Source organism: Aphelocoma coerulescens, chromosome 3, assembly GCF_041296385.1.
Source record: "Aphelocoma coerulescens isolate FSJ_1873_10779 chromosome 3, UR_Acoe_1.0, whole genome shotgun sequence".
NCBI classification, from domain to species: Eukaryota; Metazoa; Chordata; class Aves; order Passeriformes; family Corvidae; genus Aphelocoma; species Aphelocoma coerulescens.
This window is the reverse complement of record NC_091016.1, coordinates 43,984,611-44,010,557: the sequence shown is the minus strand read 5'-3', so window position 1 is coordinate 44,010,557 and position 25,947 is coordinate 43,984,611. Positions and strand designations below refer to the sequence as shown.

Here is a 25,947-nt window from a genome sequence, read left to right as displayed (position 1 = left end):
TATTCAAATCTGTTCACTGCTCTTCTAAGAAATAGTCACCTAATCGTATCTTCTGCACATCAAACCACACCAGGTAATCTCATATCATATGGGGAACATAAATAAATCCTTTTACTCCTGACAGATGTTGCATACAGTATTTTGCAATTGTTCCATCTTTTGTGAGCCAAATTATTGGTTTCTTTCCTTTTCTGAGCATGTGTATGTGTATATATGTACGTGAGAACCTGAGATTAAGAGGATTCTGTCAGAACATCTGGAAAACATTTTTTTCTGGGTCTGCATCCATGACCCCTGCCATCCCTGAAGCTCTTGGCCAGGCTACAAGAATTTAAACTTTGTGGAGATAACCCCTCTCAGCTCCTCTTTGGCATCACCTGCTGCTTTTGTTGTTATTTCATGATGGTTGAAGGAATCCTGTGTTGGGCACTCATAATTAATCAGTCGGTCACCCCAGAAAGTTAGACTAAGAAGGCAGATACAGGAGAGAAAGAAAAATCTGCATTCTGTCTTCCTATAAAATGTTTCCATATTTTTACTTTAATTGCTCTTCTTTTTCAAGCAAGCCACATGCTATGAGGATGACTAAAATAGTAGGCTAACCTAAACTGTGTTTAGCCAGTAATATGTCTATATAATTTATAACTCTTTTCACATAGAGCAGATGCACCTCTGATTTTTGTTTCTGTGCCACAGTTGGAGAACTTCAAATACCAGGACATACTAACAGTGTCACTTCCTAATAGCACAATGTCTTTCCTTGGTGATCTCCCTGAAAAAGTTTTCCTGCTAGCCTGCTAAAGCTGAAAGCAGCAGAGGTTTCTCAGAAGCCATTGAACTGAATCCAGGGGCTATGGAAAGTGGCTCAGCATGGTGACTGTGTCTTTCTGAAAAATGATGGGCAGTGCAGTGGGGGTGACCCCAGGCTGTACAAGCCATAGCAACAAGAGCAGTTATGTGGTGATATTCTGCTGTCATGGATAGGTTCTATTAAAAAGCGTTGCCCATCTTTTGGAACAAAAATCCATTTTAAGCATTTACTGCAGTGTATTTCCACTGTGAAGCTGTTAAAAGAAGTAGCAACAAGATGTAGAAGAGTGCTCAGCGAAACTTAGCTCAGATGCTTTTCTCCTCTCTTTTATGTTTCAACCCATTAACACATCAGAGGTACCAAACAATTGCTCCCCTTCAAAGAATTTTCACTTTAGGTCAATCACTGAAAAAGAAGAGGCAGAATAAGAGTTGCAATTCATTTGCAGAACTACCATGCACCATTAAAGATTATACTGACACTGGCTTAGACTTTGCAAAAGGCATCTTAATATGAGCATTCCCAAAATTTTCAGTGAATAAATTCAGCAGTGGCATCTTTATTTAAAGTCAAAGAGATTTGTGTGAATTTGTCCCGACAGTATTTGACTTGGTGCTGAGATATTTTCTTCACCAGTTTAATTAGAGTAGAAGAGGTCTGAGATGGTAAAGCATCCATGTAAAATCTGGCTTCATGGGTGGGCTGCTGTGTGTTCTGTGGAGAGAGTCCAATACTGCCTAACTTTTCCTGTCTTACAAAATGTGTAACCACCTGTATCACCAGTGCTGCACAAGACTTCCCACTGCCTTCTGAAGGCCCTGCTGCCCCCCAGCCCTGCTGTCCCCAGGGCATGGCCAGCCACCCCCGGAGCCATCCAGGTCTTCTTGGGTGGCAGTACCCTAGGCTTGCCTGCAATTGCATTGCACCAGCGTTTCTACCTAGTATGCTGGTGGGCACTGCTCTTCATGGCAACAGAAGTGGGCTTTTGTTCCTAAATTACTATTAATTTACTCCAGAAAGAAGCCAATAAATCTGAAAGGATTTAATATGTAAAGCCTGTCAGGGGTTCAGCAGAGTTCAGCAGAACCCTCAGCCTGCAATAACAGATCTTTATCAGTAAGAAAGACACCGGAAGGATTTAGACAAGGCTGTTAGATTTACTTAACAGTTTTGCTGTCATAGCTAAACAGAAAAGCACTTACTGTGGACTCAGTACCTTTGCTGGTGCAGTTCATACTAGTGTCTTCATGGAAATAAATTATAATAGTAAAGAAACTTATTTTTGCCACTATATTAATTTCTACATTTGGCAGTGGCATATCAGGAGAAATGCACAGACATCCTGTGACACAGCTCTGGTGACAGTACTCCAAGGGGTGGTCCTGGCCTTTAGACCTTGGGCTGTCACATGGGGAAATGCACAGGAGGATTTACACTGCTGACTATTAAGCATCAGGCATAGAAGCTCCAGGCTTTCTGTTGTGGGAAGTCTGTGTGCATTCATTGTATTTGGGGCCTAGGGTGTCACCTGATTTAAGCTATGTGAGATCTCCTATACTGTGCACTAGCATGGCATCTGCTTCTTCAGGCTGGTAAAGGGAGCGACAGCTTGCAATAAAGCAGTGGGTTTTGTTTTTTTTCTCTGGGAAGGAACGGGAAAGCAGGGCTCCAACCCATAATTACAACAGACTTTTTAGTCTGTGTAGGTCCACTGAGAGGTTTGGGGATGTTTTATCTGTAGATCAAGAATGATATTTTGCTATTGAATACAAACCTATACTTCCTTTGTTCCTTTACAAAACGAATAGATCCCATTAAAACAAACTGAAAAGTTTCTACTTTGGATTAGTCTGGAGCGTGAGTTTTGCTGAGATTTCTCCTAATCAGATTTCTATTAAGGTGGTATTTACAGTCCCAATCAGAACTGGGAAGTAGTGACTATTCACTATTAAATCTCCTAAACTGTGTGCTGGATCTCTGTTTATCAGAGCATATTTTCCCATCTGAATCCTTCAGACTGTCATTACAGAAGTGACTCTTATGCCTAGGAAAGCTATTAAGTATATGCATTACATTAACATGTGCTTCAATCCCAACTAAGTACAAATGTAGTAAGAAGCATCTCCTTCAGTGTTTCCTAATGCTGCTGATGTTTTACCTTTTAAAATCAAAGGTCTATTTGAAAGACTATTTTGTTGATTACTTTTTCCTGAGCACAAACACTTGAAAAAGCTTGAATGTTAGTGGAGAAACAGAGTTAGCAAACCATTCTTTCTGTGTATAAAGTAAGATTTTTATACTGACCTTTTATTAGCAACTTGACTTTTATAAAGATCTCAGAGAGTTGCTACATGCTACAAACAAGCAGATGGTTTAAATGCACATAAACTGTCACAGTATGGCAAACTGCAACATTTTCTGGAGGAAGTGTAGATTTTTAAGTCCTTGGTTTTTGGTGTCAGGCACTGCTGTCCGTTCCACGTGCAAGCTGAAATTCTTTGCTAGGGCCATGTGCTTTGCCTCTGCAGGAGTAAGCAGTTTATCTCCTGTAATCTCCTGTGCCACAGAAATTAATTTGTATACTCTCTTTGTACCATAGTAGTGTGTGTTATTGTTCTCCTTTTCAAGGGGTTCTAATATCTCAGCAACACTGGCAGCATAAAGAAAAACAGAAATGGACTTTGAAAACTATTTGAGCAAGTGGCATGGAGTAAACAGCATGATCTCTAAGCACTGTGGGTTGAGTTAAATATGTGCCCTTCATGGGAAAATCAAGTGGGCTGGGTGTGAGTGTGAGTAAACCGGTTTGGATAAACAAGAACTGATTGTCATCTTCTAGACAAAAGCATTTTAGATTTCTTTTTTGTTTTCTTTTGTTGTTTGTTTTTTTTTTTTTTTTAATTGTTTAACCCTTTTTTTGTTTCATGCTCATACTCTGTACCCATAGTATTGTACCTTGCTTGGCAGTACAAGAAGTGTTCATTTTGGTGCACGCTAGGTAATATGACTGGCACTTGTCACATGTGGTTTAGTTTCACCCCCTTTCTTTTCAGAGGGAAGAAGTTATGTACCCTCGGTGCACTGAGTTGATCTGGAAGTCTGTACATAAAAAGAATATCTAAGTGGCTGCCTTCTGAAAAACTGGAGGTACTGAGTTTTGCTGAGAAAGTTTGAATTGATAGCTATAGTTCATTTCGGAGGCTTAGATTAGCCTGTAGGTATTCCAGGCCAGGTCACAAAAGGTAAGATCCAAGGTGCTGTTTTGTGAGGTGAGCTTGTCTTCATGGGAGGATAGACTTAACTCTTTGTGTGGTCTGAAATAGAATATATGCATCCAGGAATTTAAAAATATCATAGACTTCATCACCTGCTGCTATAAAAAAAGGTGAGTGAACGGTCACTTGTTTTCTTTCATATATGAAAGAATGCAAAAATGCTTCCTGGAAGCACTGCTGAGCTTCAGAGCACAGTAGTAACACTCTACTTAATTACCCAGTGTCTCAGAAAGCCAACAAGGCTTCAATGGCTGCAGGTCTTTCCCTTGTGGAGGGGTTGTAAGAAGTATCATTTGTCACACCTTCAGCAGTTGTGTGTTTAGTAAAATGAATAATGAAACCACTGTTAAAGGAGTTTCTGGGCCTGGGGACAGCTTGTGCTCTTCCCTTAAAGAGTCTTTGCATTAACATACTCCTTACCTCCTAAGACTCTGTAGCCACAGCCTGTCTGCCAGATGCTTTCCGTGGCCGTGTGAATCCCACATCCGGGCAGTGGTGGTCCCCACCTTCAGGGCAGCCACTTCTTGCTGCAGCCCCGTGATTTGCACATTCAGATGGGGAAGAGGAAGCAGGGAGACTCTGGCTCTCCTCCGCTCCCAGGCAAGTGACTTTCTTTCTCACTTGCTTTCTTTCTGACCCCATGTTTGGCATTTCTGGTTGCAAATGGGTCCTTCTTTGTCACAGAAAATTGGAGTCTCCCAACCTTTTGTGCCCTGGAGTCTGATGATGGGGGACTTCTTTAGTGATGAAGAAAACTTGTTTTCAAACTCTCTGAGGCCATGGACAGCCCTGATACAGTTACCCCTGATTAAAGGTTCTCACCACTTCCTTTTTATTACAAGACTTTGATTGTTGGTGCTGCCACATAATGTTTAAAATGGTGCCTGCTCTGCTCTGTGAGGTTCCTGGCTCACAGGAGGGCTTTGGGGACTGCTGGTAGCCAGTACCTCTTGTGGGGTCCCTGTCAAGTCACTCTCAAGTCATTGAAGTGAGGTATGGGTGGATTCAGAGGTCTAAATTCTACCTAAGTTGCACTTTGGGCACAGGAGTAATTTTTTTCTGAGCTGATTGAACAAATGTTTATATGCAGGTTGGCAAGAAGAATTTAGTCTAAAATAGCTCTCATTCAGGTAGGTATAATGAAGAGATGCTATATCCAGCAATTTAGAGACAAAAAAATGCAAGCAGCTCTGCACTACTCATTTTGTGTTCATGCAGTGCCCTGAAATTAAAACATAAGGTTGAAGTAACAGTGACAATGATTTCTCTACTTACCACAGAGCTCTTTCAGAAGAAAGTAATTTATTTAAGACTACAGTGTGATTTTACTTGCCAGACCTTTCTCAGAGCTTAAATAAAACTGCAATGATTATACATGTTCGTCTGTCTCAGCAAGAAAACCATCAATTATGTTGGTCTGACCTGCCCCTTCCAGCAAAGGAAGGATATATTTAGAATTTGTCACCCACCCACAGAGAAAATATAATTTGGACTATCTGGATGATGACTTCTTTGGGGACCATTACAGTGGGCTTTCCTGGTTTTTGCTAATATATTATGCATTAATTTTTCATTTTGATGCACAGCTTTCGTACCTCATTGGGAATTGCTCTTAGCTTAAACCTGTGAATCCCTATCCAGAAAAATTCCTCCCTCTGTTCTCCTCCCCACCATGGCTTTTGTCTGCTCACATATCTGCCCCCCTCACTCTCAGGCAAACTTCTTCCCCTTTTCTAATTTGACTACTTCTGCTTAACGTCATTCAGACCCCAGCCAGGTGCCATCAATCTCTGGCACTGCCATTTTCCCAAGAAATAGAGGGCAGAGGCAAGTACTTGCAATTCAGCAGTGCCGCGGAGGGTTGTGCTAGCTTTGTAGCATGAGATTTGTGGCCACATTTCTTTCTTTCTTTTTTTTTTTTTTTAGAAAATGTGCCATTTTCTATTTCCAACAAATAGTTCAAACAGGTCAAAGTGACTTTTTAAAGTGCAATACATGGTTTCTCAGATTGGACAATAAAGAGCGCGGAGTAACCATGCTGTTGTGCTGCCTGCAAACTAAGAATTGGTGTCGTGTGTCAGAGTTGCCCTAAAGGTACATATTTAGTCTGAAAGCAAAGAATTTCTGTTAAAGGCACTGAAAAAACTGCACATAACCCTGGGGATGGTTTTGGAATTTCTGTAGCATGTTCAAACAAAACAACATTTTTTTTTTAGGTAGAAACTTAGAAGCAGAAATTTAGAGAAACCTTAGGATGTTTACTCTCTGCTTATTAAAGCTACACATAACCCTTTACTACAAAAGTGAATTATATGTCTAAATCAAAAGCCAAACTCATCATTAAGCATGCTAGTAAATTTATACAATAGCTCACAGAAAACTTTTATCAATTCAATAACTCCTACAGTTTGTATGACTAGTGATGTCCCATGCCAAAGCCAGGGACTGGTTGGATAAGGAGCCAGAAAATATTTGTTATTAAAAAAAAAACAAAACAAAACTGGAACTACCCTGGCATGTGGCACTGGTTTGAAGTAAGGCAGTTAAGTGGTGAAATTAATTTATGTCAAGTAATGACAACTTGATCAAGGAAGCACCTTTCACAAAAGGTCTTCAGCAAATCAGGAAACACGGGAATGCTGTAGAAACCATTTTGAAAACCTGAGCTGAAATACACTTCTGTGGTGGAAACCAGAAAATTGAAGTTAAGAAATTAGTTTCAATTTTGCATTACAGATCTCTTAAAAATGATAGTCTCATGCTCCTTGCACTGCATAACATTTTTCCTTATATATTTTGTACTTTTCAAAAAATGTTATTTCTTCTTAAGGGCATTATTTCTAATCGGAAATGTTTCCTTCAAGCCTTCTCAGATAAATATCTTTCTGATACCTTTAGTTTAGAAAAAACTAACCTGTACTACAAGGGAGGTCACTACAAAACCCAAACCAGAAAACAACCCCAAACCACCTTATGCCCCTCAGTCATCTAGTGCTGCTTTGTTGGGACCTCCAAATCACTTGCCTCCTTGAAGGGTCAGCTGCTGAGGGTCAGGATGGCTGACCCCACACCCCAGGACGTTCTGCATGGCCACCCTCCTCCATACCCTGCCCATGACCCTCCCCAGCCCGTGGTCATTGCTGCTTTGCCTTTGCTACAGACTGTTCCAGTTGTATCCCTCCCTCCTGATGCTGGTCTGCAGCCCACCTGCAACCCAGCAGGCACACTCAGGCTGAGGTCTCTCATCTGATGAGGCTCTTCTGGGGATCAGTTTGAAAACCATGGACCTGTGAGTAGTGTTTCCATTTTTTAATGACTGAAGAAGTCATCTTGGGGTTCCAGGCTTCTTTTGGGAGGAAAGTGAGCTATGGATGTGAATGAGTGCCAGCACTATAAATGAGGCTATTATGGGTAGTGCTGGTTTTCTGAAGACATGCTGTTGGTGGAGGTGCTGGTGAGAGACATGACACAGTGAGGGCCAAGCTGTGCAGCCTTATGGCATGTGTGTTGGCAGCCCTTGGCAATTGGCAGGAGTGGTCTCTCTAACATATGGGTCATGCAGACAACATGAGGAATAGCTAAGCTTCCAAAACTACATTCCTTGGTATCTGAGTGCCCTGGAGGGGAAATGAAGAGCTAGGAAACATGATGGCAGAGAAAGTGGCCTCCAGAGCCCAGTCCTGGATACTGTGACAGTGTAGGTGCAGCCAGAAATTGCTGAGAAACACTCTTTTACTAATTTTGTATATTAGAATATTGAAAAACCTTCTGGTTTTGCATAGAGATGAATCACAGGGTTCTGTTTCTGAGAGACCAAGATCAGAAAAGGAAACCACATGGACTGGGAGCAGGAACTCTTAATTTGTGGTCTTTTGTTTTTAAAACAAACCAAGCCTGCAGACCTCAGTATTGCATAATCTACTTCCATGCTCAGGAATTTTGTTCTGAACTTTGGCTTTAGGAGATTACCATATGAGCTTCTACTTCCAATCTAATTATTCCCTAATCTATGTATTTCTTTCTACGCACAGATCTCACCAATGAGAATAGAAGATGTAGACCATGGAAGACTGAGGCTTTATGTCTCAAATGACCACTTATTTTGAGATGCAGTTTGGTGGAAAATCTGTCTCCAAAACAGGGTGAAAGTAGGTTTTTCTGACTTATGTGATGCCAGTAATAGCCCTTGTAATATTTGTACCAAATTGTTCCATTGGAACTACTCTATACTTCTCTAACCTCTCACTTCCCTCATCTGGACACTCCCCTACCCATGTAGTCTCATTTCCAAACAGCCTCTTTCTTCCTATGCTTCATGTCCTAAAACTTCTTCAGCCAAGTCCAGAAGAACAAAATTCTGAAGTGTTGAAGATGCAATGCAAGAGAGGTGAGAAGGATGGGCTCCCACCAAGGCGAGCAGGACGGACTCCCATCATCCTCAGCTGGCTGGCAGCTGTGAAAATAGCCCTGTAGTGAGGGAGCCCTTACCCTTTTGTAGCTCTGACTCACTGAAGTTGTCCACAGCCAGAATACACAGCACTGCTGCCAGCTTTCCTCTGTGTCTCACCCCTGTTCTATGGGCTGAAGGGTAAACGACGTATTTGGGGGAAACAAAAAAGAATGAAGCCTTCTGAGTCCCTAAAGGAACCTGGCAGGGAGATCGAGAGGCACAGACATGGCCGTGTCCAAACTTCCTTGTAAATGAGTGATTTTTGAGAGGTAAAAATTTCCACAGTTTTGTGTACAAGACTGAAGGTGTTGGAAATCCCCAGATCATCCTGGTGGGGACATTAAAGGACTGCATGAAGCTACACGAGAACATTCAGAATTTTCCCTGAAATTTTGGCGCATGTGTAACTGTCACTTGGCAATTATGCACTTCTTTCATATGAAACAAGCTGCCAGCTGAAGGACTGTTGGCTGCTGTGTTACGTGTGTTACATTTACAAAGATATTTTATAAGGTGATAGGCTGAGTAACAGCTTGCAAATACAAGTTGAATGTATTTTTTGTATCTGTGTCTATGGGATGTTCTGTAGAATGAGACACATTAAGGGTAACTGTGTTCTTAATGTGCCACTGACCTCTTAATGCACTCTGAAGTTCTGGAGATAAAGCAAAGATGGGATGGAAAGTCAGTTCAGCCACTACAGCAAGACTGGTGTTAAGAACTGCATAAACCTAGATAATTTGAATGAACCAGAAATGATTATACTCTTCTGAATGCAAATGTGTTTCCAGTTCAGGATATGAGCTATAGACTTGGGCGTTCTGCTTAAAAAGGGAAGGACAACGCTGCAGATGGTGTTATTTATTTTTTGAAATTAAAATGCATTTTCATGAGAAATATTGATGCTTCCAAGCCGTTGGGAAATTTTCTTTCTGTTCAACACTTTCTGGTTTTTTTTCCAGGCCCCGGTCACTGAAAAATGAGCCCAAAGAGGAAAGACAGCCCAAGGCAACCCAGCCACATCCTGCTGCAGAGGAGAACAGGAAAGATGGCAAGCGAGATGAGGGTGAGCTGGCTGCAGAAATAGGGAATGGGCTCTGTTCTCTGCTGGCAGGGCACCTGCAGAGGATGTGGTAGTAGCCCTCAGACACCACTAAATGTAGAGCTGCCCCAGCACAGAGATAGGTGCAGAATGTTTGCTGAGCCCAGAGCAAATACTTGGGCAGCTAGCCCATGAGTGCCATGCTGTCAGGACTGCCCAAACATGGCACCTCCCGGTCTTTGCAAGGGGCAACTATACCCACACAAGCTGCAGTCGCTGCTGCTCAGTACAGCTACCCCACATATGCCTTTGGAGCCTACAGAATTTCAGTAGACCCTGACTTGTCTATGGGCCGCAGTGCTGGAAGAAAAGTTTGTCAGTAATACATGCTCCCATTTTATCTACAAGTCCCTTCACATCCCTCTTTTTTGCATCAGCTTGCTTTCCTCTGGGCATCGTCAGGAGTCGGCACAAGGCAGTTTTACTGCTGCCCTGCATCGTGCTCGCAGCGGTGCCTGCAGCCCCTTTGGGCTGGGGGCTTAGAGAGTTCATAAGGGCAATGCAGGCTCTGACAAGACACGTCGTCAGGGTTTTATTTACTAGCAGAGATACAATCTGAACAGCTACAGATTTTCTGCGCATTTCTGTGCCTTTCTGAGCTTCTTGTGTGGCAGCAGAAAGCTGTGCTGCCTGCGCAGCATTTACTCAGGTTTTCCAAAAGGGAAATGTGCAGCAAATAAAGGAACTGGGATGCAAAAGAATGGCAGCTGCTTTAGGACTGTTAGAGAGACTCTTTTGCAGACGAATGAACCGTCAATTTGTAGTAAGACATTGTTTTCTAAACATAGCATGAAAACTGTTATCTTGCCTGGCTGGTCATTAGAAGAGAGATAATTATAGTCTCTGTGCGACAGCCGGGCCCAGAACAGGGGCTGCATTGTCCCAGGTCCCAGCTGAGCTCTAGCGCAGGCTCCCCAGGCGGCGCTGGGACAAGGGGGCTCCTTGTGCCCCGGCAAGTTCAAAAGAGGAATTGAAGTGCTCTAAGTAGGTGTTAAGCACCTATTTCTCCCTCCGACTCTGAACTTAAAAATCTACTCCACAGGAGGAAGGTGCAGAGAGCAGACCCGTGACTACTGTAGCTGCAGCCTCCCTGGCTTTCTGTACAGTACATGCTGATGATTATTATGATTATTATTTTTCTTTTATTTTTAAAAAATCAAACACCAAACTGTCAGTTTTGCACTTCTGTGTTTCTGTTTCTCAACACAACCTGTATGATGGACAGGTTTTTAGAAGGAAGGACATATTGTATGTTCAGTGTCCACTTCCTGAGCCCTGAATGAGAAATCTAAACCTCAGCTGATGGTGCAGCAGGCTGGAGGAGTCCTGCTGTGTACCCAGAGCTTCAGGGGGCCAGAACATCCCCCCAGGATTTCCAGGAAATTCCAGACTTTCGTTTTTCATTACCCGTCCAGAAAAGACACTGCCACCCCAGCCAATTGCAATGGACCAACACAGATTTTGTTGCTCTGGCACCTGCCCATGCCAGTCCCACTATACAGGCTGTTCATGTCCACAAGTGCCACAGAACTTTTTCTCACGAATACAGGCATACTTGCAGGTACTAAGCTGAGCTATCACTTTTTCTTGCTTATTTCATCCAGATGCCTTAAATGACTTACCTATCAACACTTAAACGGAAAGAGAGTAGGTTGAGATTAGATACTAGGAAGAAATTCTTCACTGTGAGGGCGGTGAGGCACTGCCACAGATTGCCCAGAGAAGTTGGGGATGTCACATGAAGTGTTCAAGGCCAGACTGGATATGGCTTTGAGCAACCTGGTCTGGTGAAAGTTATCCCTGCTCATGGCAGCGGGGTTGGAATGGTTAGGTGGTGTTTAAGGTCCCTTCCAACACAAACCAATCTATGGTTCTGTGATTTAGGAGATTTTTGTAAAGCGGGGGACTTGTACATGCATGATCTGAGCCTTAGGTTTGCAGTATTTTCTGACTAGAACTTTATTTGTGGTTCAGAGGTGAAAAGGAAGAAGCTCAAAATTCCCCAGACAGACCAGATATGGTCAAGTTTTTGATGCCATTGTTACATAAACTTCAGGTTTATTTTTAGCAATGTTTTCTAAGAAACAATGGCTAGAAATAATAAATAATACTGATGTTTAACATGAAGTAATTAGCCTGTTTTCCCAGCTTCTGTGTTCACACTGTGGCTCAGGCAGTCCCCTTTTAGGAATACTCCAATTAATTTTGACAAAAAGGAGAGTAAAAATTCATTTCCTGCTACTTCTGTGGAAGTCAGTAACTGGGTGAAAAGGGAACACCTTGTTAATGCCCCCTCTAAAGGAAAGGCTTTTGTAGGATCTCATCTTTATTAGACAAAAGAGAATCCACGTTGAGTATCTCTCTTGCATTCCAAGTGTTAGGAAAGCTCGTGTAGCTAGTAAAACTGCTTGGTTCAGCCAGTCAGTGGTAAGTGCTGTAATTATACCACTAGTGGAAAAGTGACTTACATAAAGTAAAGGTAGGAACAAGTTAAAAGCAAGTTAAGAACATAACATTACTACTACAGGTGGAAACACAGTATTAGCAATACATTCAAAGTTTCTTCTTAAATAAATGCTTTTTATGTCCTGGATAGCTAAAAGACAGGAAGTCCTCCTGGTGAGAACAGCCCCAGCAACTCAAAGGATTAGATAAAAAATGCAAGCAAAATAAGTCTGTTTAATATAAGATACTAACGTAATACTTGAAAATTAATGTGTTTGTCATGCAGTTATTTTTGCTTGAGTTCTCTGTGCATCTCTGAAAGAGATCAGTCTTACAGCCATGACTGTCATTCAAGTGATGAACTGAGTAAAGTCTGAATATGATAATACAGATACAGGAAAACATAGATTTTCTTTGAGTGTAGACAAAGTGTTTTTAACTTCAGGTTGCATATAGGAAAACAAAAGCTATAAATGCATACAACCCCATGGCTCTTCTCAGTAAAATGTATTTTAACAGCCATCTAAACACATTTTTCTCTGTGTATGTTTTCTTGTTTTGTTTACATTTTGGAGAGGTTAGAGTAAAAGCAATGTGCTCTAAGGAGGACTTGCCTCTGCAAGCTGTAATTTTGCTTTTTTGCTCTGGTGCAGTTCCCATAAACTCTAGGAACAAAATATTAACTAGAGTTGATATTTAGCTTGGGGCATTTGGTTCATGTTTGTACTAGTCGGAGAGAAATCACATTTTGAAGAGACTTATCCAGACTCTAATCTCTCCACAGAGAGCTGAGCGGCTGTGGCAGGCTTGACAATGCTATTCATTTTTGGAGCCTCACCACCAAAACAAGCACTTATCACAAAAGGCTGTATAGAGTCTAAGTTACTGTACTGTTCATACATCTCTATCCATTAGCAAGGGAGTTCACACCACAGAAACACACATCACTGGAATAATACCATTTTCCATTCTGTGCCTTGGAGATTAGTGTCCCCCACTGCCAGGTGATGTTAATTAATGATACAGGACACACCTTCTTATTGATCAAAAAGACTTAGTGAAAAAGTCTTGAAAACAAAACAGTTTTAAACTTAGGAGGAACAAGTTGCACTGTCTATCACACACTATTTGAACAGAAGGCTTGAATTAATATCTATTGGTGTGTGGCTTATACACACCATTCTTTATCATATAGCTAAGCTCTCGCTGTTCAGGGAATGAGTATATGTGTCCACTCTAACAGCAGGGGCTTAATGCTTTCATAAATACTTCATGAAGTATATATGAGTAAAGTACAATTTCATTCTACTTTTATGTCTTCAACTTCTTAGGTCTTTGATCCTAAGCACACAGCTGGAATGCTAAATAAAACATCATGTCCCTACAGTTTCTCAGCAGTGAAAATATTTAACTATTATCAACAGGCAAAAAACACAAGTTCCCCCACTCCCCCCTAAATAAATATAGCAGAGAAACAACATCAGAATTACCTTGCTTGAGGTGTGCGCAACTTTTTATTCCTTTTCTCCACACAGTATGAGAGTGGATTTTTTTCCAAGCTTTTCTGTACTCCGAACTCCAGCCAACATTATTTTACAGAAAGAGAGACAGACAGCAGAGGGAGGCCTGGACACCTTTTTTCTTTCAGAGAGGAGCTAATCAAACATTCCCATCAAGCTCCCAGCTCTGTGAAAGGCACATTGGTCTCTTTCTCCCCCCCCTCCCCTGCTCCTCTCTCCCTCTCTGTCTTTCCCTCTCCCTCCCTCACACACAGACGTACAGAGCTCCTTACACTGACTTAGCAGCTGAATTAGGCGGTCCTATTTTAAATATACGTTCCCTCCCACATATTTTTGGTAGGGATTTCTATGCTCCTTTTGCACTAGCCTGTCAGATTTGTCAAGTTTTTCTCTTTTGTGAAGTGAAGCTTTACTCAACTGCTGTTTTGGCTCTTTTGTTTTTCAGCCTCCCTGTGCAGATCAGCAGTGTAGTGAAACAACTAGAAAAAGCAGATGAGAGTAAACCTCACAGCTCTAAAAATTATTGCTGCCAGGTTAGTTAGGTGCAGGTTGGGTTTAAAGAGGAAAAATATCTTTTGAAGAGACAGACTGTGATGCCTTTACTTATGTGAATAGCATCATATTCCCCCAGCAGTTTCCCTGAAGTCAGAGGATTAGTGACAGAGTAAGCCTGTGAGTCTGGGCACAGAGAAGTAGAAGTATGGCATGAGGGTTCTTTCTGATGAAGTTGGATGTGAGAATTTAATAAAATGCTCCCAAAGGCTACTAAACTGGTACTCATTAAGTGTGATCTGGCCAAATGAGATATACAAAATGACTAATTTCTTTAAGTATCTGTATGAAGATCTCCTAAAATTCCTGGGTAACTTTAAGAAGAAAAATTTGCTGAGGTAATAAAGATCATAGCATTTACGAGATTATCACAGGAAGTGCTGGTATAATATTCCAGGATACTAGAATGTAAACTATAATTTGCAATTCCATCAAGGTGTTCAGAAGTGCATAGACAATATCCATGGGTGAATATGCACTGTTTTATCTAAGATCATTATTGATGAAAAGAAAATCTAGTATAAATACAGGAGATTGACTTCAAAAGACACATTAGAAAGACATACAGTTCCTGATTCAGCAATCCCCTAAATGAGTTTAGTTTAAAAGGAAAGTGGTTACCTGTTACTTGTAAATATCTACTCCAGTACCTGCAGAAACTGTGTAACAGCTCCACATATTAATAAACAGTACAATATCAAAAGTTTATCAACAAGTTCTGTCTGTGGATCATATAATGATCCGTAATTTATTTGATTCTCTTAGTACAGGAGCTCTGGCTTGCCATGGTGAGTCCATGCAAGGCAGGATGCAGTGGACTGGCAGAAAGCCTCTTCAGACAGCAAATCTGTTAGTAGTTCTACCTGGAAGATCTACTGAAAAAACCCTGAAGCACTCTCCCCCCTCAAGTGTTATTAATTCAAGTTAACAATTTCAGAATATCATCACCCTTTTCATAAAGCTTTGTGAGGTCTAATTATCCAAATAATGAGGACAAAAAGACCGAGACTTTAGGACTACAAGTTTAGAATTTTGTAAGTATTAGGAGACAAATATCTAAATACTGGGGTTTTGTAGCTAAGTGGCTATGTGTCATTTTCCAGTGCTGATGAAAGGCTGAAGTCCCCATGACAACTCCTTACCTGCAGATGCTGATAGACTCAAAAATCTTTGGGCACAAACCTTCACCGGTCTTTAGCCACCTCCTTTCCATTCAAGCAGCTTATTTGCAGAAATCCATGGGAATCTATGTAGATGCTGAGTTGCCTGTATTGCTTTAAAGTCTCAGGTCAGTGGATTACCAAAGAGTCTTGATATCAAACCAGTGCAAGTGAGAGTACTGAAGACTGAGCTTCTGGCAAACCAAACCATGGTTGGGTGGCAAAGGCTCAGGCTGCACCCGCAGAGCACACAACAGCACTGCATCAGACTGGCTGGAATGGTGTTGAGTGATGGAACTGAGAAGCCAGACACAGCAGATGACTGGGATAACTGGTACAGGCAAAAAGTCCTCCTGAGGTTCAGCTTCTGGTACCCACGTCAGCTCACTGAGGGTTGTAGCTGTTGGCATGTGGAACTTTGTCGACAAGGTGTCAAAGCAAGAGCAACAGTGCCTACACCAAGGTCATGCTTCATTGGTGTTGCTGCAGGGTGACAGTTTTACAAAAGAAACAGCTGATAGATCTACTGTTCATTTTCCATGGATGAATTATCTTATTTGTGGGTAAATTGTACCATGGGCAAAGAGCCAGCGTGGACCTGGCAGGACTTTGCTCAAAGGCAGTGGTGTGAGAACAGAGCTTTGTTGCTTCCAGAAACACAGCAATGGTGCAGCCCTGTCCACTCTGCACCCACCTTATTCTCCCAGCCTTGCTGGGTCCACTCCTGGCTCAGGGTCAAGAATGCTGCCATTTGGGTGGCACATTTCTGCATTGTTGTCAGAGAGCTAACCTGGCATCCTGGCAATGAGCATCCTGGGAACTGTGTAGCAGAAACACTGAGTGGGCAGAAAAAGAAAATTATCTGGTTTGTTATTATTCAGGGTATTCAGCCTCTCATTATTGTTTGTAATGGAGAACTGAAGAGTATCAAAACAAAACACTGAGAAGGGCGCTGACTGTCTCTTTTTATCACAACATTTCTGAGTGCCGTTCCCTGTGCTCTTTCCTGACAGAGGCAATTTCCAGCCACCCAAGAGCTGGCAACACAAAGAGCAGGAACAAGAGGTAGACCACATTGAATGGCTCTGCTTTGGTGCTGGAATTTGCCACAGGGAAAGATTTTTTTGCAAAGGAGATGGCTGTGCAGTCAGGAAGCCACTAATTTGAAGACAATAAGTATTGAACATGACTGTCTAGGGGAAGACAAGTGCTCTGTGTCCATATGGGTTCATGTCTCCCACCATTGCTTCTAATCTAAGGCCTCCACCTGAGTTTTCTGCTAACTCTTGGTAGTGTTTGTGGTAGTATTTTTTAAGTTTTACTATACTGTATTTTCTTTTGCATGTTAGTTGAAGCAGGATTTAGCATGATCCATTGAGACAAATCCTGAAAGCAAAATAACGCAGACCTCTAATCTGTCCCCTGAAGCAGGCAGTGAATAGGACCAGAGAGTCAAAGAGAGTTGAGAAGGTTCTTAACATTCTGAATAAAATTCAATGACCTACTCAGATATTACCTTCACTCTGGAAGATAAAACAGCAGAAAGAGAGATATATGTATGTAAGCAGTGTTAGCACGGACAGAGGAGATAATCTGGCCAAGACTCAGTAAGGAAGTTTGGTGTTTTCAAACAGAGGTAGCAGCAACCTGGAAGACTAGACACTTGCTGATGGACCTTAGTCACAGACCCTTAAATAAATCTTCATTTTGAGATCATCTGTCATGCAGAATTTTCAAGGCATACAGTGTTTGTTTAAAAAACATTGCTTTGGGTAACAGCTGGGTAAAGGCCATGGTGGGTCGCAGCTGAAAATCTGACTTCACTGAAGGGAAGCTCACTGCACTTAATCTAATCGTCATTAAAATCTGACTTCAACAATTTTTAACAAAGCATTTTTTAATAATATAATTAGTGGACTTACATATTTCAGCCAATACAAAAATGTAAGATCCCTCGTGCTTCCCTCTCTCTTCATGCAGTCATTCACAGGTAAATGATACAGGGGAAACGTCCCCTATTTTGAAATGCAAATAAATTCACATGTTCTGGGTTTGATGCTCACCAGCTGGTATGGCCCCTGATCTAAGAGGCTACTGTGAGGGAACCACCAGGGAAACCTGTAATTTTGCACTTTTTGCACTTACATGTCCAAATTCCATCCAAGTTCATTAATGACTTGGTCCATAATATTTTGATCATGTCTGGCCTTTCTGTAGTGAGTTATATGAACAGGTCAAACTTTTTTTGAAACAGGGAGAGAGAAAAGTTTTACCGTGTAGTAAGTTCACAGAGTAGGTCAACATCTAAGTGAGAGCAGAGGATGGTGATTTCAAAGCCATAAATTGCTTCCAAGAGGTCCAAGAGGTGCAAAGGGTTGACAGGCATACAGATCCTTTGGACCAGGTGTGTACTGCAGCCCAAGCCATTCTGTTCATCTCCCCAACACTCAGGAGGAATTTCTGGCCCCACTGCTGTAGGTATAGGCAAAGAAAATACTCTTCAGGTATGTTATAAAACAAGATATGCTTGCACAATTTTTAGAGAAATCTAAACTTTGTCTGGGAAATTTTTCCCACTTGAAAGTAGAGAGTATCTCACATACCAGATCTCTGTCCCACTTGTGGGACCCAAGGTGCACACTGCTCTTCTGGCACGAGGCTGTGGCTACTCTTCTAAAACCATGAAATCATTTGCTCTCCAGGTTATGAGTAGGAAATATATAAGACCCAAGACTGAACTAACTGGCTTGTGATCATTACACAGAAACTGGTGAATGTATCTTCTCAGCTGATCACTGTGGGCTTAGTAAGGCAGTCCTGACTCCTCATACAAGGAGAGAAAACAGAAAAATTAAATGATTTCTGCAAGACAACATGTAGCTATGTCACATCTAATCCCATCCAGGTGCTGAAACGAAAAGGAACAAGTTTTCTGCTCTCAAGCAATTACTCTCAAGCCTTTTCAACCAAATACTACCACAGGAGTCAGAGACCAGAATCTTAAAACACCTCAAGATGTCACGCACAGCCTGGCGGTGCTGGCTCTGTTCAAAGCCAGCATGGTTGCATAAGTTGCAGTTAACTCCTAGCAAGTGGCAGTGGAGTTCAAATTCTGCAGTTTTTCCACATTTCTCAAACTCTGTGAAGTAAAATCTTAACTAATGCATTATTATGCTTAAGGCAAATTGGTCTTGAAAATCATTTATACCTGAACAAAACAAGTCATAGAGAGAACAGAGTGGGAACTTAAAAGTATAATTGGGATGGCAAGGCAACCAGGGGGTTAACATTATTTGGCTTTAGCTTCTAAAAGCACTTATATTGAAATTGGCCTCAGGTAAATAAAATAACCAATGTCCTGTAAGGCTTGTATAAAATACACTGACGTGTTTGTCTAGTTTTTGAGAAAGGTAGGGAGGCTGAATTATGTGTGCTGTAGACCTTGCCAGCATCAGAAACTCCTTTAAATAATTAGAGCAACTGGGTATCCAGGCCTCTGTTTTTTGCTTTTTTATGAATGAGGAGACGTCATGGGCCAAATGAATACAAAATGTTGGCATTCTTGGTCAAATGGATGTGTACCAAACTTGCACTGTGTAAATATGAATCACTGTGTGTTTCTCAGAGAAGATGGCAAAGGCCATGTTTCCTGAGACTGTAGAGAAGTTGGTCTCTGTCAGTAAGTCCCAAGTCCCCTGTTCATTTTTATGCCTCAGAGGGGAAAAAAAGTGATAAAAGATGACAAAATCAGCTTTTTTAGGTTTGCCAGGGCAATGTTTAAGAGAGAGCTGATAAACCTCATACCCTGGGTCTTCTGCAGCATAAAGCAGGGGAATGGGTCCCTGGGAGCCTGCTATCCCTATCCCAACTGGGTAGGCTCACAGGCTCCAAGGATGAAGGTTCATAGTGGGGAGCAGGAAAGGGACCCTTTTGCTGTGACTGATACATGAAGAGCTTGAGTCTTTCCAGTTGAACAGTGACCATTTTAACTGTCCTGGATTTTAATTGTTGGGGGTTTCTTTAGAGCTCTGAGTGGTCACTTTTGGAAACTTTTGACCTTGCTAGCCTCTATAATTGTCAAAAGACATAAGGAAAAGTGAACTTGGGCTTGGAAGGAGAAAGAATCTAATGAGGCATTTGAGCAAACTCAGAAGTTACTACTCTCTGTTCAGTGTTTGTCCACTCTGAGAGCATTTTAACATGTACTGCATTAGCTGTGGGCATGCAGACAATACTAGTTAAGACCAACAAGTCTGGTGCATTTGCTTATAAATTTGGACTGTAGCAGAAAGAAGCAATGCCCAGATATTGCTTTCCTTTAATTATTTCAAGATACATCTCTATAGGAAAAAAGAAAAGAGGTGGAGGATGCACTTGAAGTAGAACACAGAGATACCATGTGCGTCAGGAAATCATTATTTTTGCCATGCAGCTGAATCTACCCATACCTCCTGCTCCCCATATTCCCAATGCCTGATTTAGAACAGAGGCTGCCAGAAATGCTATGCTGAAACGTAAATAAAGTGATCAGTAAATGCAGGGGCTGGAAAAGCCTCCATCATGTTTGGGATCAGGAAAGGCCAAGGGTGATACTGAAGAGGAGTTTGCCTTGATTGTGTCCCCAGATCTTTGAATCTGAAGAGGTGCAACCAGCTTTAAAAGCTGTGATATTATGGAGGTGGACTCTGATGTTTGTATCTCTCTAGTCTGCTATCAGAAACCAAGATGCTGCCACAAAGGAAATCAATTTTAGGTACCATTTTTTGGGCAAAACTTGCAGTTATTGCAGATGGAAATGTATTGTGACTGAACAGAACTGGGTCTGTAAGAAGTGCAGCATGTGGACTTTGTTCATCTAGGATCCAGTGTAGGTAGGGATTGAGTCTTCCCGGGTAAATGGGGTATATTTCATTGCTCTACTACCTCATATAAAACCTAATTCATCACCATAAGACTTCTTTTATGAGGAGTCAAATCATCTATTCAGGAGAGTGCTCTTTGTTAATCAAAAGTCTCAGCAGTGGTAGATTCAGTGTTGAAATTTGCAGCTGAGGACCAGAGCCCTCAGAAAATACAAATGGCTTTTTCAGCATGCTTTCCCTGTCTACCCACTTCCAGTGCAAGTCACGTGCTATCATTGCCGCTGTTAATTCAGTTTGCCAAGAATACCAGGTCTCACTTTGGATCCTAGTGCCCCTTACCTTGGCAGTAAAGCTCAACTATTCATGGCAAATCAGGCCTGGAAAATGTAAACCCAGTAACAGGGTTACTGTCTGTTTTCCTGACTATTTTCCCGATGGGTTTTCTGTTTATGCTCTGTAGGACATCAGGTGTCAGAGCAAATAGGTGATGCCAGTAAAAGCCACTTCACAGTAGAGAGCTTATGGCTGCTTCCCAGCAACTGAATGCATCCCCTCTGTGGTCCCCTTATCCTTGTCTCCTCCAGCTCTGGCTCTCGGCTCTGAAGACTGTTCAAAATGCAGGCTGTTTCTGGAGGCAGCATGCAGAAAATAGAGTGCTGCTCTGGCAAGCAGAAGTGTCCAAACATGCAGCAGGGCCAGAAATGCCAGTGTGTTTACTGTGTGGATTAATGTATTTTCTTTACAGGTATTTTACAGAGTTCCTGAAAAGCCCTTCTGCAAGTGACCCTGTGAACAGACTCACCATGTAAGGCTTAACACTCTTCTCTCCCAGTTGAGTGGTGGTGGCTTGGCCCCCCTCTAGGATCTCCTTGCCCACGGTTCTTGTAGGGACCTTTGCCTCTAGGGAGGAAAAATTTCTAAGAGTGATCCAGCTGGTGAAAGAGGAAACAGGGTTGCTTGGCCTTGTGCCAGTGTGGTAATGAGGGATCTCATTATGGGGTGGGAATACACAGATTGCCTTAACTCCTGGATGGTGTTGCACCCACGTAAACCTCCTTTTGTGTGGATCCAGGTCCCAGCAACACCATCATTGGAAGATGGTACACATTGTAGAGGTAGAACATCCCATATTTCAGCAAGGTGGAATTGAATTGGGAAGAAAAGGAGTGAGACCATAGGGTCCTGGTGCTTGGGGCTGGCAGAGTGGGGGATATAGGAGGGGAAAATTGTGATCCTGGTGGAGGGATGGGGCAAGAAGAAGGTACTGGGGGTGCACCCGGGGACTTATGATCTAGGTACAAGGAGGATATAGAGTGATGCAAGGGCCTCCATGGGCAGGCAGACCCCAGCCGACCGGCTGAAATGCCAGCAATTTTCCTTGCCATCTCTGTCCTGTCCCTGTGCTCCTTTCACTTCCAGCAGGATGGGAGAGAGTGTTTCTGGTGTTTAACTGGTCACCACCAAGGTGTTAATTGCTATGAACAATACTGTGAGGGTATTGAAGCTCCAGACTGCTGTCAGTCACTAAAACCATTTAAAAAATTACCCTGCTGTGTGTGAACCAGCCTGACATTGGAAAGGCTTTTGTCTGCCCAGGGCAGCAGAGCAGACAGGGCTGCAAGCAGGAAACTCACCTCCCTTCCTCCCCACCAGGATATTTCTGACCAAGGTTTTATTGCTGTATGTGTGCAAAGTGGTCAAGGTTGGGAATGCAGGCTGTGCCCCTTTTTGCTGCTCATTTCCACCATTTCACCCAGGCATCAATTTTCCAGCCCTACAGAGCAATACATTTCCAGTCATACAGAGGTATGAGGTGTACCCTAAGGGACAGAAGATGTAGACATAAGTTTCTGCAGTGCAGTAGCTTGTATCTATGCTTTTTGTAAGCCAGCTATTTTTCATGATCAATTTCCACTCAAAAAGCAGAAAACAGGCAGTCTGCATAAACATCACTCAATGCAGTAGCAATTCAATTAACTGTAAACTCAGTAATGTAGAAATAGAGTAGCAAACAGAGTCATCTTTCTTCTATGACGCCTTTGAGGGCCACACAAATTTCTAATGCAATTTTAAATCCTTCTCTGAAATCAAGCCTTGAGAAGAAATGCTGCTCTTTTGTTACTTGTAAAAGAAAGAAAAAGACTCTTTACATCTTATTAGAAAAATAAATCTGTCTGAATAAGCTCTATTTTCCATTCCTTGCCTCCAGTGACACAACCATAAGGTGAGCTCTGTATTTTGATCCCCAAATTTAGTAAACTACTACTAATAAATTGCTTAGTCACAAGCACAGTTTAGCTGGAAATACCATTTGCATTCTTATAATTGCCAGCATTAAATCTCCCAAAGAACTGTAAGAGGAAAGTCGCTACATTTTCTTCTTGCTAACTCCTCTGAGTGTTTTATACTGTGGAAAATACTGTAAATGCTTTCCAACTATTTCAATAATTGACATTTTCTACCTTAGGTTTTCAAAGCTCTTTTCAAAGAAGGGCAAACAATGAAGGGAATTGAAAAATAGTTTTGGGAGAGAGAAAATTAAATCCCATGCATGCTCTTAAAAAGTATCAGAGGAAAAGAAAGGCAAGCAGCTTTTACAGAAAAGAAAGCTGAGAAGTGCAGAGCTTACAGAATCAAGTCTGAAAAGGTATTTTCAGTACTTTCAGTACTACAAGAAAGACAGGGACAGACTTCTTAGCAGGGCTTGTTGCAGTAGGTCAAGGGCTAGGGGTTTTAAACCGAAGAAAGGTTGATTAAAATTTAATAAAAGGAAGAAGTTTTTTATAATGAGGGTGATAAAACACTCTGGAAACAATCAAGGTTAGGCTGGATAGGGCTCTAAGCAACCTGATTGTCCTGAAAATTTCCCTGCTCATCATAGAGGTGTTAGAGTAAATGACCCTTAAACATGCCTTCTAACCCAAACTATTCTATGATTCTATGCTAATTACCTTTTTTTAATCCAGCAAAAAATGAAAAGCATTTTGCAGATAGGTTCTGGGTTTACCAGCCCTATGAGGGATGCCCATGATCCCATAGACATTAAGAGAGTCACATAATCTAAGAAGAGTCAATATTGAAAGAGAGCTTTAAGGTCGTCAAGTCCAGCTGTCCACCTGACACTACCACTGTAATCCTTAAACCACTAAACCACCACCCAGGGCCACCCAGGCCTCTAAAACACTTCCAGGCATGGTAACTCTGCCACCTCCCTGGGAAACCTATTCCAATGCCTGACCACCCTAAAATTGAAAATATTTTTTTCTAATATCAAACCTGAATCTCCGCTGTATCAGATTAGGGCCATTTCCTGTGGTCCTCTCACTGCAGGCACAGTAGAAGAAATCAATCCCCACCTCAGTACAGTCTCCTTCCAGGTGGTTGTAAAGAGCAGTAAGATCCCACCTGAGCCTCCTCTTCCTGAGGCTAAACAAACCCAGCTCCCTCAGGTGTTCCTCATAAGACATGTTTTCTAGTCCTTTCACAAGCCTTCTTGCTCTTTGCTGGACACACTCCAGCACCTCAATGTCCTTTGTAAAGTGAGGGGCCCAGAACTGAATGCAGTGCAGCCTCATCAATGCTGAATACAGGGCAATGACCACTTTCCTGATCCTGCTGGCCTCACTATTCTTGAAACGTGCCAGGATGCCACTGGCCTTCTTGGCCACCTGGGCACATGCTGGTTCATATTCAGCCAGCTGTCAACCAGCACCCCCAAGTCCCTTTCTGCAGAACAGCCCTCAAGCCATTCTTCCCCCAGCCTGCAGTGCTGCAGGGGGTTGTTGTAACCAAAGTGTGGACCTGGCATTTCCGCTTTATTGAACCTCCTGCAGTTGTGCTCAGCCCATTGATTGAGTCTGCTCATTTCTCTGCAGAGCCTTCCTACCTTCAAGCAGGTCAACATTCCCACCCAGCTTAGTGTCCTCGGGAAATTTACTCAAGGTGCACTCAATCCTCATGTCCAGATCATCAGTGTAAATGTTAAATGGGACTGGACCCAAAAACAGGGTCCAGGGGAGCACCACTAGTGATTAGCTGCCAAGTTGATTTGACCCCATTGACCACAAATCTCTGGGCCTGGCCATCCAACCAGGTTTTTACCCATTAGAGTCCACCTGTCCAAGACACGAGCAACCAGTTTTTCTGGGAGGATGCTGTGGGAGATGGTGTCAAACACTTTATTGAAGTCTGGAGAGACCATATCCATAGTCCTTGCCTCATCCACTAGGCAGGTCACCTTGTACTGGAAGGGCTATGACAAGGTCACCTTATCACTCAGGGTTCTGAAGACACATGCTGTGAAAATGCATGTGCTGAGGGAAAAGTGGCTCAGGACCAGGCAAAAGGGAGAGGTTTCCTGCTGCTTCACTCCCAGCCCTGCAATACCCTGATGTGTGCTGGGATCAGTGCTTGGGCTTCGGTTTGCAAAATCCGAATGGTTTTTGTTGCATCCTGGTAGGGGTTTGCGAGCCCCAGGCAGAAGGCCAGGGAAAAGTAAGGTCAGAGGAAGGCTGAGTGAGGCCTCTGTTGTGTTAATTTTGGTGAGTTACAGCCACAGCCATACGTTGGTATGTCCAGATTCTGGTTCAGCTCTTTTGTGTCTCCACTGACAGCTCACCAAGGCAGAGCAGCCCAAAACTGCTTTGAACTCTGCATGGTGAGTTTTTCTTAGGCTGCTTAGTGCTAGTGACGGTTTCTGTGAGTTCCTTACCATAAAGTGAAAGACATTTATGGTCAGTGAGAAACATCTGGTGTGTTGTGCTTGTGCAATGCACTTGCAGGGGGAACAGAGGAATCAATCCTGATTCACACCAGTATTAAGAGAAGGAGGTGTCAGGCCTGCAGAGACACCTAAAATGGTGTGTTCCCCTCCTGAGTGAGCTAATAAAGTAGGAAACCAAGCTGTGCCAGCTGCAAGGTGAAATATTACATGCTAGCCTGTGTTACAGCTCCCTGGTGGCCTTGGCTGTTTGCTCCAGCGTGCTGGAGCAGGGGAGCTGCTGCTGCCAGCCCAGATGAGCTGTAAATAGCAGCTGCTGAGGCCTCTGGTGCAGTGGTTCTGTGTACAGCCCCTGCTGTGTTTGCTGAGCTCCCCTTCCACATGTCCTTCTCACGGGCTTTCTGCCATCCAGCCGTCACTTCTGTGGATTAGGATTATCTATATATACTCCGAACCACTGCTTAGAGGAGTTACCTGACAGGAGACCATCAGAGGCTCGCTTTGTCTCCTTTGTGGCAGTGCGTGAGAAAGCCTGTAAAAAACCTGCAAGTGCTGACTATAATTGTTTCCATCCAACTATTCTAGTCCAGCAAAGAAGACACTAATTTTTTTGGAAATTACACTTTAAACATTCTGCTGCTTTAAAGTGAATTTCTTTGGTCTTTAGAAAATTAATGCTTTACATCTTTCTTTTTTAAATTTTTTTTCCCCCAATGAGTGAATGTGTTTCATCATCTAAAAAAAGTCAATGCACAAGAATGAGTAAGAAAATTGAAACAAGTCCTGATTTTTATGTAATAAATAAATAGGGTTAATTTGTGGAAAGTAATTGGTTTTTTTTTTTAGTCTGTCACTTCATTTGTTTCTTTTCAATGCAAGAGTGGGGAAAGGAATTAGTGTTACTGTGAGTAATGTATTTTGCCAAACAACTCTGGCTAGCTATGGGAAGTTCTGAGTACACTCCCTGTTGTTTCATGTTTCCAAGGCTGGACTTTCTGCAGGCCACAGAGTTGGGGCACAAAATCAGGCTGGTGTCTGCTAAGGATCCAA

General features: G+C 42.4%; 1 protein-coding gene across 17 annotated transcripts in view; it reads right to left on the bottom strand.

The window, feature by feature from the left end:
- Positions 1-23,592, bottom strand: part of VIT (vitrin) — a 63,387-nt gene extending 39,795 nt beyond the window's left edge. For 2 of the 17 annotated variants that reach the window (XM_069009980.1, XM_069009998.1), the window contains exons 1-6: positions 23,454-23,592; positions 21,812-21,997; positions 20,980-21,077; positions 17,919-18,132; positions 17,589-17,787; positions 13,574-16,151 (exon numbers count right to left, since the gene is read on the bottom strand). The gene's annotated coding sequence lies outside the window, so the exon portion shown is untranslated. Of the gene's footprint in view, positions 1-13,573; positions 16,152-17,588; positions 17,788-17,918; positions 18,178-20,979; positions 21,110-21,811; positions 21,998-23,453 lie in introns of all 17 variants that reach the window. The other 15 variants (XM_069009987.1, XM_069009993.1, XM_069009984.1 and 12 more) reach the window with 15 other exon arrangements.
- Between the last annotated feature and the right edge of the window lie 2,355 nt (positions 23,593-25,947).